Source organism: Narcine bancroftii, chromosome 5 (assembly GCF_036971445.1).
Source record: "Narcine bancroftii isolate sNarBan1 chromosome 5, sNarBan1.hap1, whole genome shotgun sequence".
Taxonomy (NCBI): domain Eukaryota; kingdom Metazoa; phylum Chordata; class Chondrichthyes; order Torpediniformes; family Narcinidae; genus Narcine; species Narcine bancroftii.
The window spans coordinates 123,597,159-123,610,691 of NC_091473.1; the positions used below are offsets into that span (position 1 = coordinate 123,597,159).

The following is a 13,533-nucleotide window of genomic DNA, read 5'->3' on the forward strand; positions in this document are numbered from 1 at the left end:
TCTACCTATCTCATTGCACAACACTAGATCCATGAGAGGATTTTCAAGATCCAGGAGAGCATTTTCTTTTGTCGGTTCCTTAACATGATGCTCAAGAAAGCTATCGCGGATGCATTCTATGAAGTCCTCTTGGGTCACCTTGTAGCCATGTTTCCGTGATGGCTACCAAATCATAGACATGGGTACCGATTTGCGCCTCAAGTTCACTAACCTTATTTCTAATACTGCGGGCATTCAGATAAAGTGCCTTTATGCTCTTTGTCCTTTTAATATCTAGCGACTTCTTTTGATTTTTCTGCCCACTATTTTACTTTGTAATTTTCTTAAGACTATTATTGACCCGAAAACTCACTGCACCATCTGATTTTTTACTTTCTCCTCCCAACATTACTTTTCCTATTTTACTTTTCCTGGCCATTACTTTATCTTCCCTACCCTTTTCCCTATCACTCTGGTTCCCATACCCCTGCCAAATTAGTTTAAACCTTGCCCCACTGCTGTACCAAACATACTTGCCAAAATGTTGACACCTTTTGGATTTAGGTGCAACCCGTCCCTCTTGTAAAGATCATGCCTTCCCCAAAAGAGATCCCAATAATCCAAGAAGCCAAATCCTTGCCTTGTACACCAGCACCTCAGCCACACGTTCATTTTCCTTATCCTTACATTCTTTTTATCACTTGCATTTGGAACAGGTAGTAATCCCGAGATCACCACCCTAGCGTTTCTGTCTTTCAGCTTTCGTCCCAGTTCACTGTAATCCCTTTTCATTACCTCCTCCCTTTTCTTGTCAATGTCGTTTTTACCCACATGTACCAAGACATCAGGCTACTCTCCCTCTCCTCTCAGAATATTTTGGACCTGATTTGTGATATCTCGTACCCTTGCACCAAGGAGGCAGCACACCATGCGGGTATACTTATCTGGCTCACAGAACCTCCTGTCCGTACCCCTGACAATGGAGTCTCCAATAACTACTGCATTTCTCCTTTTCCTTTTCTTTTGCACCACTCTGCCAGGCTCATTGCCATTGACCTGGTGCCCGTCGCCATCTTCTGTCCGGTCGTCTCCCTCAACAGAATCCAACACAACATAACTGTTGCTGAGTGGGATAGTCACAGGTGTGCTCTCCATTTTTCTCGCTTTTTTCTTTCCCCCCCTGACGGTTTCCCACTTACCTGACACGGGTTCTGGAGTATTTATCGCCCTGAAAGTTGAGTCGATTAACTCCTCACTCTCCTTTACAAGCCGCAGGTCATCAATCTGCAACTCCATATCCCTAATTCGCTCCCTTAGTAACTGCATCTCGGTACACCTGGTGCAGATGTGGCCATTTGGGAGGGTGGAGGTCACCCATTATTCCCACATCTGACACCCAGTACAGAGCACTAACCCTATTGGCATGACTCTGAATACGAAGGCAAATAACTCAGCTTACCTTTTCTCCTTGCCTGAGCCACTCCTCGCTGGCCACTCCTTCCCCTTTCACTCCTTTTATTGGCCCCTTGACCAATTAACCCTGTCACTTTCAGCAAGCTCCTCCTCCTCTGATTCACAGCCCGACTCTCTCCAAGCTCCTCCTCTGACTCCCAGCCGAACCAATGCTGGCTTCTACCGCAGAAGAAGCACTCCCTAGCGCGTGAGTGCTCTCTAGCATGGGAGGTAGCTGCTGTTTAGGGCAGGGGCAGCGGGGGCTTTGCAGCTGGTCCTGGGAAAGGTTCACGGGGGAGAGCATTGACATTGGCTTTGAGATCGTTGGTCTCGAGCTGGACTTGTTCAAGGGACTTGGCCAGTTCAATGTGGCTGGCCAAGGCTTTCTTACCCAACTCAAGTAGTCGCTACCTCATGTATCTCGAGCAGACCCCCGCTACTGGGGTGTCCCAGATCTCTTCCTCATGAACATGGCCGATAGCCGTTTCATACCGGCACTTCTTGGCAAGAGTCCACAGGTCAAGCAGATAGTTGTTGATTGTCTCTCCAGGCCGCTGCCAACGTAGAGTGAATCGTTGCCTTGCTAGGACCTCGTTTTGCAACTTCAGGTACTGAACCTTCAAAGCCTCAATGGAAGCATCGTAGGTTGCACAGTCCTGAATGACTCCATACCCCTTAGTCTCTACCCTGGAAACGAGGGCTGACATCTTGAGTTCATCAGTGTTGAACACATTCCTGGTCACAGTCCAGCCACTAAGCAAACTTCTTGGCATCTGGGGACAGAGGGTCGATCAGCTTGAGCAACGTCTCCAGCTTTTGTTATAAGCTAATAAAATTGTAGTGTGAATTAAAGCTCTCATGACTGGAGGGAGAACATATGCTTTTATTAGCTTATAACAAAGGGTAGGGTCTTACAAGGATCTTCAGTCGAGCTCTGGGTTTAGGCGGGAAACCTATGTTATATTTATGTGTGAAGCCTGGGGGAGGAACCAGCCATCCTGCACACCCATCACCAGTGAATCTCAGTTCACTGCACAGTGGCAGCCAGCCGGCTACCCTCCGCCCCCACAGCAGCCATCCGGCTCCCTTCTGCCCCCGCTAATCGATGAACCCCCCCGCCCTACAGATTGTGGTACTCCCAGCCCCCCACAGCAGCGACCTCACTTCCCCCAAATGTTGCCAAACCCCCTTGGCAGCGACCCATCTCTCCCCCCCTCCCCGATTATGGCTGACACTTCAGCCGCAGTTTCCCTGTAAATGGGTCAGCCATTTTAGTTTTCAAGCCACAGGAGGATGTGACCTAGGAAAGTTTAACTGTGTTCCCAGACTATCTCCAAGGTAGGGCAGGGAACCGGTTGATTTTGGAGCCCACTGACCGGGTCGGATCCTTTCAATCTGCCTTGTGAGTGGGGCACTAACCAGGCAAATTGCCCATTTTACAAGGCAACTTGAAAGTGCTCAAGACTGATATAGGAAATGCCTGCAGCCTGAGGTGGCTGTGAACTCCTACTCAAGAGTGTCTTTCAGAGATATGCGGGTATTTGATTATGGATAGCTAAGCTTCATGAGTGAGACTTTTTTATTTTTAAATTTAAATTTTTTAGACATACAGCATGGTAACAGGCCACCACAACCCTTCTAAATACAATCCACCCCTTGGAGGTCACACCACTCACCAATCATCAATCAATATAAGTTATAAGTAAAAACAAAAAGATATGTTTTAAAAAAAAACTATACTAATCAAGTGGGTCAATTTATACACTAGTGCCTTTCGAATGCTTGGCAAGTCCCATCATCAAATTCAATGACAATGCCTCATCAGCCCCCTCCCCCCCCCACGCCCAACCAAACAGGGTTGCTGTGTTACCAATGGGGCAGGGTGCTGTGGGAGCTGCTCCCCAGTGTCAGAGGGGAGGGTAGAAAAAGGAATTTGTTTGATCACTGACTCATATGCCTGGTTTCTCTGGTTTGGCTGGCAAATGTGAGCATCACCACCAATATCTGCGAGCAGACATAGTGCACGATTATCCGTCAGGTGCCAGAGCCCTTGTGATGGTATACCACCAGCCTACTGCAGGGGGCAACCTCTGTACCTGCAGGAGTGTAAGGGGACAGGACAACACTTGTCCGGCTGGCAATCAGTCGGCCTGAATGGATCAAGCCCCACCCGGTCGGGTGTCAATCACCCTCCGGAATATAAGCCTGCGCCGGCCTCCTGAGGCCTTACTCAGAGTTGCTGTAGGCACAGCCAGCCTGGCTCTGTGGAAGTCTTTGTGGATTAAAGCCTGTTGTACAGTCTTTATCTTTGTGTGTGTCCGATTCTGGCTAACAGTGCACCACAGCCCTCTCTTGGCTTGCGCATCCTGTGCCTTGGCCTATGCTTGGGCACTCCCTATTCACAGAGCCCAGATGGCCGACACCATGCTATCCCATGGTGAGGCAGGTAGCAGGCCAGCAGGTCTACCCAGGGTGTACCCAGACTGTCTGTTTTTGACACCAGGATGCCATTTCCACTTGTGTTCTCTTTCAACGGGTGGCCCAAGTGCCTGTGTTGGATTCCTGTAATGATACCCAGGAGGAGTCAGGACAGAAAGTAAGCCAATTTAATGTTTTTTAAATAAAAGCTCCCACAGCCCCCACCCCATGGGAGTTCTGGGGTGATCCTGTCCTTAGGTGCTTTTAAACTGCAGCACCTGGGTAGCCTTCCTGGGACCCAGGTGCGATTTCTGGGGCAAAGGTGCCTCCAGCACCTTTTAAGTTGAAGGAGGATAGGCCCAGTAAATTGCCAACCCGGCAATTTAAGGAGGATCCCGCAACTTCAATGACGCAGTAAGTGACGCATCACGCAAACTAGTCTCCCCACCCCTCTCCCCACCCCCCCCCCCCCACCAGCTGTCAGTCTCCCCACCACCATCAATCGCGCTCCCCCAACCCACGGCAGCTGACCCTCTCCTCTCTCCCCCACGGCAGTGACCCCTCTGCCCCCCACCCAAGGACATCAACTTCTCCCCCCCATGGTAGTGACCTTTCAGCCCCCCTCACTTCTTCACCCCGGGCCCTGGCAGCAACTCTTCTCTCCCCCCCGCCCCAATGACTGCAGACACTTCAGCCAGAGTTTCCCTGTGATGCCAGCGTGGCTATTTTGCTGTTCAAGCCGCCGGTCGATGCTTCCTGGGTAAGTTGAACTGGGTTCCCTGACTACCTCTGAGGTTAACTTTGGACGACGCTGATCGGGATGGACTCTTTCAAGCTGCCTTGAGAATGGGGCACTAACTGGGCATTTTACAAGGCAGTTTGAAAGAGTATATATATATATACATATATATATCTTTGGCTTCGCAGACGAAGATTTATGGAGGGGTAAATGTCCACGTCAGCTGCAGGCTCGTTTGTGGCTGACAAGTCCGATGCGGGACAGGCAGACACGGTTGCAGTGGCTGCAGGGGAAAATTGGTGGGTTGGGGTTGGGTGTTGGGTTTTTCCTCCTTTGTCTTTTGTCAGTGAGGTGGGCTCTGCGGTCTTCTTCAAAGGAGGTTGCTGCCCGCCGAACTGTGAGGCGCCAAGATGGACGGTTTGAGGTGATATAAGCCCACTGGCGGTGGTCAATGTGGCAGGCATCAAGAGATTTCTTTAGGCAGTCCTTGTACCTCTTCTTTGGTGCACCTCTGACACGGTGGCCAGTGGAGAGCTCGCCATATAACACGATCTTGGGAAGGGGATGGTCCTCCATTCTGGAGACGTGACCTACCCAGCGCAGTTGGATCTTCAGCAGCATGGATTCGATGCTGTCGGCCTCTGCCATCTCGAGTACTTCGATGTTAGGGATGAAGTCGCTCCAATGAATGTTGAGGATGGAGCGGAGACAACGCTGGTGGAAGCATTCTAGGAGCCGTAGGTGATGCCGGTAGAGGACCTATGATTCGGAGCCGAACAGGAGTGTGGGTATGACAACGGTTCTGTATACGCTAATCTTTGTGAGGTTTTTCAGTTGGTTGTTTTTCCAGACTCTTTTGTGTAGTCTTCCAAAGGCGCTATTTGCCTTTGCGAGACTGTTGTCTATCTCGTTGTCGATCCTTGCATCTGATGAAATGTTGCAGCCGAGATAGGTAAACTGGTGGACCGTTTTGAGTTTTGTGTGCCCGATGGAGATGTGGGGGGGTTGGTAGTCATGGTGGGGAGCTGGCTGATGGAGGACCTCAGTTTTCTTCAGGCTGACTTCCAGGCCAAACATTTTGGCAGTTTCCGCAAAGCAGGACGTCAAGCGCTGAAGAGCTGGCTCTGAATGGGCAACTAAAGCGGCATCGTCTGCAAAGAGTAGTTCACGGACAAGTTGCTCTTGTGTCTTGGTGTAAGCTTGCAGGCGCCTCAGATTGAATAGACTGCCATCCGTGCGGTACCGGATGTAAACAGCGTCTTCATTGTTGAGGTCTTTCATGGCTTGGTTCAGCATCATGCTGAAGAAGATTGAAAAGAGGGTTGGTGCGAGAACGCAGCCTTGCTTCACGCCATTGTTAATGGAGAAGGGTTCAGAGAGCTCATTGCTGTATCTGACCCGACCTTGTTGGTTTTCGTGCAGTTGGATAACCATGTGAGGAACTTTAGTATTTGCCAAAGCCCTTTCCTGCTCACGGTGTCGAAAGCTTTGGTGAGATCAACAAAGGTGATGTAGAGTCCTTTGTTTTGTTCTCTGCACTTTTCTTGGAGCTGTCTGAGGGCAAAGACCATGTCAGTAGTTCTTCTGTTTGCGCGAAAGCCGCACTGTGATTCTGGGAGAAAATTCTCGGCGACACTAGGTATTATTCTATTTAGGAGAATCCTAGCCCTGCTCCAGCTCCCTCAACAACCCCTAAGGCTGGAGCTGGATGAGGTCCTCACCTGGGAAGAGACATATAAGGCAATTGAACAACTGAAAAGTGGCAAAGCAGCAGGTATGGATGGAATCCCCCTAGAAGTCTGGAAGGCTGGCGGCAAAACTCTGCATGCCAAACTGCATGAGTTTTTCAAGCTCTGCTGGGACCAAGGAAAGCTGCCTCAGGATCTTCGTGATGCCATCATCATCACCCTGTACAAAAACAAAGGCGAGAAATCAGACTGCTCAAACTACAGGGGAATCACGCTGCTCTCCATTGCAGGCAAAATCTTAGCTAGGATTCTCATAAATAGAATCATATATATATATATATATATATATATATATATATACACACAATGTTTCCTACCATGGTCTGACCAATGACGGTCAATTCAAAAACTGTAACTTGTAACTTTGCATTCACAGACTGCGATTATGTATCTATAAATGTTTCTCTGAGTGTGCTTAGAGACATTGTGCATAATTAAAACCACAGCTAAGGGTGCCATTTAAAAAAAAATCCATGACAGAAGCTTGATAAACTGGAATGTCCAGTGATAAAGTTTCCATAGCAACAGCTGTTCTCTTGTTGAGACTTTTTTGTATAATTACATGACAAATTATCTTGTTGGTCAGTAGATAGTTCAGCATCTGTAAAGTTGCTAAATCATAAGTGAACCTGAAGGAAGTGTTGGTTGATGTCCTGGTATCAGTTTTTGTCCAGAAGCCTATTGGGACTCTGCACCCTTGAATCTTCTGCCAGAGGTTCCATTTGGTGACCATCTCACTGACTGAGATCTATAATTTAAAAGGAACACCTGCCTGGAAGGGGGTGAATGGCAGTGCTTGTTCAACAGCTTGCTTTGCTGTATCAAAAGTATCCTGTTGTTCTGGTCCATTTAGGAATGTGGCTTTCTTACAGGAGACCCTATAGCAGGGGTGGCCAAACTTGCCTAATGTAAGAGCCACAAACGATAAAGCTCTAGATGCTTGAGAGCCGCAGGTCAAGAACAAAATTCACATATACGTTTTTATTGTTACAATTACATTTTGTAACAAAAGTTTTATATAAATTTAAGAAATGCATATTAAATGCAATAATATTTATTCATGCCTGCAGTTTTTAAATGGTTAATTTGTATTAGTTTCAATAATCACAAATGTTAAAAAAAGATGAACCAAAAAAATTAGAGATATTTTAATCAGATTTCCATCTTACAAAATTAGTCTTATTCTCATCATTTTTTATGACTAAAATACAATGCTACAAATATCAGGCTATTAAAGACACGAGTCAGGGGGGGCGAGGGGGAGAGACCGGCAGAGTGAGTCAGGCGGGTGAGGTGGGGAGACCAGCAGCGAGCCGCATATTAAAGGTCAAAGAGCCGCATGTGGCTCGTGAACCGCGGTTTGGCCACCCCTGCCCTATAGGGTGGTTTAAAGAGCATGGTAAGGTGGGGTATGCACTGCCGCCAAGAACTTAGGAAGCCCACGAAGCTCTGGGTGTCTGTTTTATTTGAGGGGATGGCAAAATTCAACGTTTCATTCTTGGCCGTCTCTCAAATATCACCATTGTATCCCCAGGAACAGGACATTCTGGCTGGGGCACTGCACCTTTTCAATATTTAATAGACCAGTCCTGTTTCCTGAGGGATGAGATTAGCATGTGAAGACACTTCTGGGGGAGGTTGGACATTGCAGCAGATTAAAGTGGTGGAACTATGGAATGTATCTTGAATCTTGTCCTAAATAATTGCAAAATGCTTTTGTGAGATGAAATGGAGAGGATTGGAAAACAAAGCATTCTTGTTGTAGTGTCTGCAGTGTGCACTACAGACAATCTACAATTGTAGCCCGTGCAACCCTGAATGTAAACTTGCCCCTGTTAATATAAAGGGACTGTTCCTTTAAAACATTGATCCCTAGAATGCATTCAGGGAAAGACACTATTAAGACTGTTACAGGTATATGTGGCCTCAGGTCATCCAGGCGGGAGTGGGCAATGGAACAAATGTGCTGGGGGCCCTGGCCTTCATCCTATAGGAGGCAGGTGGGCGTCTGCCACCCTATAGGTGAGGGTTCCTGCTGGCGCAGATGAGACAGTTCCTGTCTCAGGAGGTCTCTGAGTTCAGCCTTGAGGTTAGGAGAGACTGTTTCGCGTGCGGGGGGAGAAGCCCTAGGCTTTATCCCAGGGTGGTTGTAGGTTTTCTACTGCAAGATTTAGCCCCACAAAGCTCTTTCCACAGGGCATAAATGGCAGAGGTTGGGATCCCATTTATGCTGACATGGTCCATCCCTGTGTGCAGCAGATCCAAGTACAGTGGCTTGGGTGTAAAATGAGGAGGGAATGTGTTTCTATCCCTTACCGCTGCTCTATGGACCTGGGGGTGTGCCCCCCACTGCATGCATTCTAACCTTTCCAGGAGGGTGATGTCACCCCGCATGTCCTTCCCATCAGCAGGTGCCATGAGGGGCAGGACCACTGACTTTAAACCAGGGTGTGAGGTGGTGTCCAGGTATCCTGCTAGGGCACTGGTCAACTGGGTATTTTCTAAAATAGGCTCCCTGGTAGATACTGTTGACCAACACCCACTCTCTAATAACCCAGGTGCCCTCAGTGACCGTACCCCATTGCGGGTGCCCATGTAGATCCCACTCCAGGAAGGTGGGGTACCAGATCCTCACCACGGTTACTAATCGATCCAACAGGGTAGTGGCTTCCCGGATCTCTGGCTGTAGTGCCCGAAGAAGAACACATGGCACCTTTATAGTGCTGGAGTGTCCAGCCCAGATCATTAGCAGATGTGAATGGCTCAGTGACAGGAGGGTTAATCCAATGGGCCAAGGCCAAGTACAGGCAGGCTGGAAAGTCCAGTCCAGGTAATTTACATGGATCTAACAGCAAAGTGTCCACTAATGGGTGGGGTGGAACCAAACCTTGATTAACAGCTTGTGTGTCCTCCGACTAGGTAGGGGGAAGTGCTGTCACGTGACAGCCACAACCCTTCCAAATACAGGCTCACAAGACCACGCCACCTAATTTGTACCCAATTAACCTACACCCCTGGTACATTTTGAACAGTGGGAGGAAATGGGATTCCCTGGAGAAAACCCATGCAGACATGGGGAGAATGTACAAACTCTTTATAGACAATGTGGGATTCGAAACCAGTCCTGATTGCTAGCTCTATAAAGGCGTTGCGCTAACCACTAAGGGTGTATAAAGGGTGTATGATTTTTTTTTGATTTTTTTTTTGAAATTATTGCTTTGTTTTATTTAAATCATTACATATTAATCTTGAGAAAATGAGATTAGTTTCTCCATTAAAAATATTCCAATGTCTTGTTAATTGGATAAAGTGAGAGCTCTTTACGATCTGTATGTAATATCCCACCCAAGTGGTAACAGGAAAGCATTAACAAAATCAGAGATATTTCATGTTTACAAAATGCTTTTGGGTTACTCGGGAGGATTATTTGAATTGTTTACTCCCCTCATAGGGTTTAAACCAGCACCTTGTAGAGCAAAATAATTATATAATGGGAAATGAACATTGACATTTTTCAATCAATACCCACCTACAAATACATCAACACATGGATTTAATAAGAATTCTTAAAATATGCAAATGATTAATTGATAACATTACCTCACAATAGATTGAAAAAAAATCACACTTTAAAAAGTTATGAACTAACAAGCTCACAGTGGAGAGCCTTGTGAAAAATTGTGCCAATAAGCAATTTATTTTTGTACACAGTGGCAACTGAAGCCCCTTGAAGTACAGAACCATTGTTCAAGTAAACTTGGGTCACTCGGACATCCTTCGAAAGAATATTTTCTATTTTGATTACCTCAGATCCAGTGGGATTTTCAGGATTGTTTAGAAACATTTTCCAGGCACTTAAACAAGCACCAGTCCAAATATCTCCAGTCTTTGGATCCACCTCTAGGTTGTCTAGGCCTATTCCCACATTCAAACTCTTAACTGGAGTCAGCATGTAGTTTGACTTAATTTCCATAACATGAATTTTGAAAGCTGCCGTTTCTGCAAGAAAGATGTATCTTCTTCTATATATGTGCTCAGACCATGTGGATTAAAGGATTCCACATCAAAACCACGAGCAATTCTCAATTCAACAGCTTTCAAGGTTGGATTATTCAGATCCACAAGGAATATCTTCCCAGGCTGATCAGGGGCAAAGTTTGGCAGCATCAGATATTTCAGGCCAGAGCTGATCAGCGCTAACCCTCCAGGAAGAATGTTAATATCCTCAGACCCATATTCAATTCCTTTGATTAGATGACAATTGCCAGGTTCAATTGGAACTGCTTCTTCGAATATACCCAATTTATTACCCAAATCCGGGAGTTGGTAGGCGAGCAAAGCGAGGAACACCGTCAGAACTGCGAGCTGCAGAACTCTCCAAGGGTGTATGATTTGAAGTACATTGGGTTTGAAGTTATTCCCTGGGTCTGAACCGAGAAAAGGGCAGAACTCCACAGGCTGTGATACAGCCAGTCCGCATACTTTCCACTACACAGAAGCTTGTCAAGGTTTCCGATGACATACTGAACCTCAGCAAACTGCTGAGGAAGTACTATCTGTGGAATACTCTCTGTAACCTCATCACCTCTGGTCACCTCCCTCCCATGGCCTCCAACCTCCTTGTTTCCCATCCCCACACTGCCTGGTTCTCCATCCTATCCAAAATACTCTGTCATTTATCCAGGTAGACCCACTTTTTCTGCATGCTCCTGCCCCACCTAAGTAGTATCACATTATCTCAACTCCATTTTCTCTCCGGTCCAATCTTTCCCCACCTCCATTCACAATACCTCACAATGCCACCATCTTATCAATGACTTTCATTTCCCACCATCGCCACCCTCCTCCAGCTGGCAGAACTTGTCTTCACCCTCAATAACTTCTCATCTCACTTTCTCCAAGTCAAAGGGGTAGCATGGGTAAAAACAGACTGAAATACTGGAGAACCCAGCCGGTCTTTCAGCGTCCTCAGGAGACAATTATGATTTTTACACAGCTGCTGAGAAGCGAAAAATTTATGCAAATTTCCTGCTCTGCTGGCAATGTAAAGATGTTGTGACAAAATTTATTTGCTAAATTCTATCCTGTCAATTTTCATCTAGGACCCCAGACATTTTTACAGACTGCCTACAGTCTAAATTGACCACTGGCACTCTACAAAAATGGCCTAATGTATATGCCCGACTGCCTTGCTTCTAGCCCCAAGCGTATCAATGTGGGAGCATTGACCATCTTCCTTACCTATAATCCCCCATGCAGTTGGAACTGCTCTACCAGAGCCAGGGATACACAGAGTGGTTCCAGCTGCGTGGGGGATTATGGGTAAGGAAGACGGCCATTGCTCCCGCATTGAGTCAGCTGCTGACTGCTTCTCTCTTACCGGGTGCTGGGAGCTGAATCACCTTTCCACCTAAGTAACAGAGGGCATCCATGAAGACAGGGGCGGGGGTGGGGAGGCAAGGGATGATGGGATGGGGGTGACGGGATGACCTATCCCACTTCAAGCGTCCAGCCTCTGAAGTCACTGCAAATCCAGTGTAATGGCCACTCTGGAGGTAAGTATGCAAATTTATTACCGGAACTTGTCATCATTTATGTGTAAAAATCATAAAAAATATATTGCTGACATATCAGGCCTGAGCCCTTGCTCAAGGAATAAATTATGCCTGCCTTTCATTGGTTACTGTTACGCCTCAAACCAGCGAAAACAGAAGACACAATTCAAAAGGGTTAAAATGTAGCTCTATATTTAGTAATGACTATTAACAATATAATGTTTTAACACAATTTATCTCACTATAAGTATATATAGCAAATATAGATATTGTAGTGGCGCTCTGGTGGCACTACAACTTCCAGAAGGCATCGAACCGGCCATGTGCGTGATGGCATCAGCGCGGGTCGAGTGTGTGATTTGGGCTTTTAAAAGGTTGTGCGGATGATGAAGAATAAATCTGTTTGATTCACTTTAAAAATACCTTGTGTGGTTATTTTGTCATGTCCACTGTGATTCCAGTGGCCACAGTATCACATTTATAAATAGTGTGTATGTGGAAAACCCAGACCATTCCAATCTGTGCCAAAAACTCAAAAAGGAAAAATCCCCATAAACCCCAGGTCAGTCAGTCAAGTAAATCAGTTGAAAACACGGTCCACAGAATTCCACCCCAAAGTTTAATGTCCAAATTCAGTTACCCCAACTGGATGTGTTAAATTCTGAGCTTCTGTTGAGATACAAAAAGACACAGCAGAACTACGATGTCATCAGTCCATGGAGCGGCAGTACATTCATGCAGGGTGGTGGAGTGCAGTGCTCCACCACTAACCCTTCCTCCAAGAGGGATTGCAGTCAGCGCCTTGGAGCTGGCCAGAGTGCATTCATTCATCGAGGTAATTCTCCCGACTTAAGGGCGGAGAATCTCCGCCTTTACACTCAGGTTTTTTGACTGTATGAAGAAGAGTTTGAAGAAGAGTTCCAAAGTAGTCAACCTTCTTAAAGCAATAAATGTCTATTTTAAGGGAAAAAATGGTGCAGAAGATCAAACAAGGTGATCAGATAATGGTGTTCACCTTCTAACGTGTTGAATTATTGAATGAAAGTTTCAAAAGCAAAAAAAAGCCACTGATAAATCAATTATTTTTATATTGACTAATTTTTTTTTCCATTTTTATAGCAAATACCAGGTCTTTAACTTAAAATGCTAATTCAGTTTCAAATTCTGTAGATGCTGCTGAGATGTATCACAATACCATATTCCTTATTTCAATTTTGATCATTTGTGATTTTTAAATATTCCATTTAATTTTTATTTCAATATTGCATACTACAAGGCTCCAGATATGATGATTGCAAGCCTCCACTTAGCACCTTCCAGTTTGATATCCAGCTTATCCAAATAATTTAGCTGGGTATTTTTAATTTAGTTAAATTGGTCCCTTTGAACTTCCTAAATCAACATTATTGGTATAATTAAAGAGCAAAATATAATTTCAAAAAGGCATTTGTTGAATGTTAAAAGTATATATATATATATATATATATATATAGTTACATAGGCAGTATTTGTAACTCCTGGAGAAAAGTTTAATTTCAGAATCTTCAAAAAAAACTGCACGAGGTCGATAGATAAGACAGGACCTGCCAAACATTATCTCATCTTCACTATGGTTATTGAACAAAGTCGATACGCCAGACAT

General features: G+C 45.8%; 1 pseudogene; it reads right to left on the reverse strand.

Annotated features, from left to right (window-relative positions):
- Positions 1–9,895: 9,895 nt before the first annotated feature.
- Positions 9,896–12,722, reverse strand: LOC138765332 (serum paraoxonase/arylesterase 2 pseudogene; annotated as a pseudogene).
- Between the last annotated feature and the right edge of the window lie 811 nt (positions 12,723–13,533).